The sequence below is a fragment of the Hippocampus guttulatus genome, chromosome 2, assembly GCF_054856545.1.
Source record: "Hippocampus guttulatus isolate MCC_2025c chromosome 2, RoL_Hgut_1.0, whole genome shotgun sequence".
Classification (NCBI taxonomy): domain Eukaryota; kingdom Metazoa; phylum Chordata; class Actinopteri; order Syngnathiformes; family Syngnathidae; genus Hippocampus; species Hippocampus guttulatus.
Window position 1 is genome coordinate 24,733,116 of NC_141262.1, and position 6,317 is coordinate 24,739,432.

The window sequence follows — 6,317 nt, forward strand, 5'->3', positions numbered from 1 at the left end:
TAGCAGTAATGGCTTACAAAACAACTTTGACTACCTTTTAGCGTTTTTTGATGAGCAATTAAGCCTTCTATGCTACTGCGTTTTTCAATTGTTCTAAATGGCTGTGTGAGTCAAAAATTGGCCAACCACCGAGATCTATGATGAAATATGCGATCATTTCGTGGGGGCCACCTGTGTAAGAACACAAAAGAGCCTTTTTCACGTGCTCAACGGGGAGGTTAGCATGTGTTCTTTTAGTTTTGCATTGCTCCAAAAAAAAGTGGGCGGTGATTCGCCATCAACAAAGCGAAAAAGGGTGAGAGTCATCCCTCCCCGAGTGAAGCCAATAGAAAGGCCATTAGTCGGCGCTGATCTGGAAATTATATGGAATTGATCCTGAGGTAAGAACACTTTTTCAGGCTCGATACTTCCCATTGATTCTGGCTGCTATAATTATAAATGAAAATCGTTACGGAGCCAACTTGTGTTTTGAACTGAGTCTCACCACACACACACATACAAACCCACTCACAAAAGTGATTTCCTCTCCTTGTAATGGAAAGCATATGAGATGTGTGTGCCTTACACTTCTTGAACAGCCACTTCATTAGGTACACCTGTCCCCATTAGGTACACCCAACAAGCAATCAACGATCCTTCATCTATCCTGTATACATTTTGCAGACTTATGCACCTATTGATGCTTTCGGCCGTGAGCCCGAACTCCCAAATTACGATTTTTTTTCAAGTTACAAGATCTCAATTGGTCTGTTTTAACTTTGCATTGTGTCACAAACCAACATTGGACTTTGCCTGCCTTAGCGCCATGATGCTTGTGCTACCCAAACCCGCAGCGGGCAGGTGGTGTTTCCGAACAGCGTGAACGAGCGGCCCCGCTCTGCAGCCACCCCCGGAGTCCGTTCTGGTCGGCCAGTGCCTCATCATCATTTGATGACTGCGGGCAGGAAACTTTTATTGCAGCACACCTCAGCGTTCTGGGAAGTCCATCCACCCACCCGCTATTCCTCCTCTGCCTACTTGTGCTTTTCTTTTGTTTTTTTTCTGCACCGTATTCCAGGCCAGGTGTCTTATCTGCCATCTTGCCGCGCACAGCATAGACAATCTTTTGGGGAAGATGGCGACGGGAATGTAACAAATCCATCTGTCCCGGTTTGAATTTGTATGCTAATTTGAAGTAATGGCCCCTCCGGTGAGGGTGCGATGGAACGATTCCATCACGGCTTGTACAACAGCCGCATCTCAGCCCCGGCCAAGCGACATCGGCGCGCACGAAGCCCGGGTTAGCCTCGATAGACGGCGAGGTGGCATGCAGGAACGGCGCCGTGGCTTGAGCCCCCAGCGATTTGACCTCATTTATTCCCATGTAGACCGCAATGAACTTTCACCCGGCTTGCCTCATCACACGAGCATCATAGCCTCACCAACGGAACCGCGTATTGTCACCAAAGTGTCTGGGGCTGCTGATTTGATTCAGTGAGAAGCTTTCACGCGTGGCCGGGCAGAAAACGAGACAGCTCGGAGAGAGGAAACACAAGATGCATGGATCAAATGAGCTGAGCCGTGTCGTACGCTCGCCACCTTGGCCCTCCCTCGACGCGCTGCAAAAGCGTATGACACCACTCGGCTATCTTTAAATTAATCTCTACGGCGCGGGAAAGATAACGGCCGATAAGGTGATGCTTACTTTTCTTCCGCTGCCACAGCACACCTATCAACGACGACCATATATAGTTTACAGTATTACAGTATAGCATACATGCTATACTATAAAAATACTAATCGTCACCCATACCTAGTACCGATACAACTGGTACTTTTCATACGTCCATTTCAATATCCACAATGACCGAGTAATGTGGACAAAGATCTTTCTTTCTTTCTTTCTTTCTTTCTTTCTTTCTTTCTTTCTGACTGTTCTGCTCTCCCCAGCCGCTGGGTTACTCAGTCAGTTCCAAGCACAGTTGAGTCAAACCAGATGAAACTGGAACTTGTTTTGGGATGTTTTATTGTCCCATGAAACCGTCGTATAAAACCGTAACACAAATGATTACAAAAATGCACCGTAGGTACTAAAAAGTTGGAAACTGGTGATTATAGCTCACTGTGTGATACTGTCGATACAAATACAAAGTAAGTAAACCAGCTATCTTGCCTGTAGTACATTCAACAGTAAAAATAGACACTATGGATGTACTAAATAATAACAACAATGTCTTATTTGTTCATCCAATATCCAAGCTGCCTTTATTTTTCCCCCCAAAATTGTGTCCACTCAATCAAAATCTTTTTTAGATGAATATAACATCATGGAGGTTTTCCAGACAGGTTTTAAAATGCTGCATAGCACAAAGTCAGTCCTGTTATGAGTTTTTAATGACATCCTCCTGGCTAATGACACTGGAGACTACGTCTGCTCTCACCAGCGGTTAGGATACTCAGTCAGTTCAAAGCAGGGTTTTAATAAAACCAGATGAAACCGAAACTTGTTTTTGGACACATACACACACACACACACACACGCACACACACACACGCACGCTTGCGTGCAATAGTATCCTGTGTTGAGGTTGACCTGTAAGGGGTGTGGCCAACGGAATGACGTCACAGCTGCAAGGGGACTCCAACTTGCTGTGTTCAGTGTGTCTTCTTCATGCACCTTGCCAGTGTGTTCATTTTGCCTTGTGTAGTTTACCATCCTGTTCAATAAACGGCTGAAAATTCCTTGACTCTCCTTTTTTCCTCACTTCACTTGAGCAGATTTGAATCTCATTTGTAACTTAAATGTTGGCTCGAATCACAAAGCAATGTAAATTCGTAAAGAAAAAACTAATAATAATAATAAAATAAAATCTAATGAGTTCGGGCACTCGTATGTCAAGATAGCGCCGGATTGCGCAAATGAATTTTTGCAGCAATCTACAGGCCAAAACACCGCCATCAATGTTTGGACGTATATAGCAGAACAACAGGTGGCGCTGTATCTGAGACGTCGGGCAATTTTAGCCAATCAGAAGCATGAACTATATTTGTACGAACAACATTTCATCATTTAGTTTCCGTGAACAACAAAGTTTTTTTTTTAAATCAAAGTTCACTTGTTCCTGACTATGCCATCGTTTTATTTAATTAGTTTCACTTTTACATTTGTAATTTTAAAGTAACTAAAACACGCATAAAAACACGGACATTTAAAAACAATCACGTTTTTGAAACAATTGTATCCACTCTGGATACTTTATTATTTTATTTTGTTTCATTTGGGAAATGGGAAGTGGTGTGGTGGTGGGGGGAGGCACACCAATGACAGAGGAAGCCGGGGAAGCTGGTCGCTTGCGTCCGCGCGGTAACCGCCCGCCCGTTGGAAGCGAGGCAGGCCGGCCGGAAGAATCCGACACGTCGCTGCGGTGTCGACCGAATTCCGAGCTCAAGGTTCTACCGGCGAGCAAATGGACGCCGCCCGTGGCCGCCGGAGCGACGACGAGCCAGTCAGTCTCACGTGGGAGAGCCGCTGCGAGCAGGTAGGACACTCCGGCATGATGCCACCTTGTCTGGCGCACACGTGAACGTGATCTGGTGATAGAATGGAAGCTGGAAAAGCTTGACAATTAAAAACAACAAAAATAAAACAAAACACTTATGTTTTCTGTTTTTCTGTGAGACGCACCTGAGCTAATTATCTTCCTAATTAACACCAGGTATGCCCCCCCCCCCCCCATCCATTAAACTTTCTCCCACAACTATTTGCTCATTTGAAGAAAGGAGTCAATATGTAAGGGGCAGTTAAGAGGATAAAAGAGGAATCTGAGGCTTGGTTCTACTGTTTGGGTAACCTGAGCTTTTGTGCGGGTTTCCCTGTTGGCTCATGTGAGAGTTGGTTGCCAGGTTTCACTTTCATTGATTTTGATTGTCAAGTTTTGATGATCAAGTTCTCTTTTTGGGCAAAGCGTCTCATGCAGTTGCAGTATTCAAAAGCTTTTTTTTCCAAAGCATTTTCAGACAAAATGTCTATTTAATATCTTTGAGTGTTCAATGTTTTTTTGTTCGCCAAGCAAATCTCGCGTGGTTTGAGGGAGGCTTGCACTCACTTTGTAATTACAACATGAAAGAGGATTAAAGAAGCACTTAGTGGGTGTCTTAGTGTAACGTCGCAACTATTTAGTAAACAAAAGCATGCAAATGTCTTATTATTGAATGACTTGTTGCACCCATTCTGGGGTTTGTTTTGGGTTAGGCTCACTCAACGAATGTAATTTTTATTTGTATTTCTTTAATTGAATTGCTCTTGAGCAGCTGTTGTCTACCAAAAGCAACTTCAAACATACTGTTTACTGTGTCTCACAATCCTCTGTATATATTACATTGAAGTGCTTTCATTCCACTCTTGAAATCACTTTAAAAAGCCACTCCTCAAAAACAGAACGGTGGTTTTGTGTTTGGTACACTTTGTAAAGTACACTCAACAGCTCAACAGTAACCTGAGCATTTGTGCCGGGAAGAGGAATCCCATCTGGGCTACTAATATCATACATTTGTAGTTGGTCAACAGAAGCAACGACAAAGCTGATAGCTGGAAAAAAAAAGACATTACAAGACACAACATTTATAAAATGTGTGTGTGTAATAAATAAATAAATAAATATATATATATATATATATATATATATATATATATATATAAAATATGGGCTATTTCGCAGTGGCACAGAGTACCAATACTTCTCAACTTTAACCTCTGGCATGTTGGGACTTTCTATGTCATACGGGGACCTCACATGAGCGCACGGTTCCCTCTCTTGTTCTATTTCTGTCTTGCACTTTGTGGTACTCGTACAACTCCTTCAGTGTGCGCCTTCATTGACACATATCAAGGACGCCGAAAATATAATCATAACGTAACGCCGCCAACACAAAGGCTAACGTCAAATAAAATCTTAGCAATAAATAAATAAATACATTGACGCCAATGCAAGAACCTTAGGAGGTTTTAATTTGAAATTGGCCAGCGTGGTGGCGTGACGCCTAGCTTGACCTGTTTTCATTGCCATTACATAGTTGCACAATGCCATCCCGAACTCATGTTCAGTCGCTAATTTAGAATGCTACAAAACCACAAAATAATTACGCCGTCATTTTATGATACGGCACAAGTCTTCATATATATGTATATTTTGGAAAAAATGGGTATGTTTTTTTTTTTCCATTTTGGGGATGTATATATGAATGAATTGAATTGAAATATTGTGTCCAGTTGCCTTCTTGTGAAAGCAGATCATCTCATCCTGCGCAACTTTGTTGCTACAGAGCCCCTCCCCCCCACTTCTTCTCTCCTGTCCCCAAATCCAGCCGGGTGGGTAAATAAATAAATAGGAAGCAAGTAAAGGCAAATGTTGACAGAGGCCGTCCTTGTGGCCACATTAGCCACTCATGCTTGAGCGCCGGCTAAAAAGCCGCTGCATTATTCAGTCTCACACACACACACACACACACACACACACACACACAGAGGCATGAGCGTCTCTGTACTGTGTGTGTGTCTGGCCCTGTGAACACTTTTTGGGGCACATGCCTTCACTTTATGGGCAGAGCGGGACTGCACGATGCCTAATTAGCATCAGCCTCTCTCTTTTCTTTCTTGCGGGCTGCTGTCCATGGTGCTGAAAGTTTCAGCCCATACTTTTTTTTTTTGGTTTTGGTTCGACAACAAAACAAGTCATGCTTCTTAGATTATTACGTTGTCAGAATTTAGGTCAAGGTAGAGCGAGACCACAGACGAAACTGGATGAAAAGTTGCCATTGTGGTCAGCAAAATGGTCGCGGTATTACCCGGTATTGTTCATAGAAATTTGTTAAAGGGAGTGACACAAGTTAAAAAAAAAATGCAAGCATTGCTGAAGCAGCCATCCTCAATACGATACAACAATTAAGAAAGTAAAAAAGAAAAAATATTCACATTTGGGCCAATTTCAAAATAAAAGACAAAATGCATAAATAATAGCTGAAAGATACAGTAAATCACATTAAAAACAAATATGTAAAAATACAAGAATATTTAAAAAAAATCCGAAATATGTAAAAAATATAAAGAGCAAAATTAGCCATCGGAAAGCACTGGAAAACTCAGTTGCAAGCATGTAATTGTCGATAATTGCAGCTGGCTGGTAACGAGGTGGATGATCTTACTTTCGCTTGGCCCGCTCTTTGCATCTTTCGTATTCATTCGGTCGGCTTGCGTTGGCACTTGGTGGAGCAGCCATCGATTTGTGTGTGTGTGTGTGTGTGCATGCGTGTGCGTGAGTACACGTGCGCGAGCGTTGACT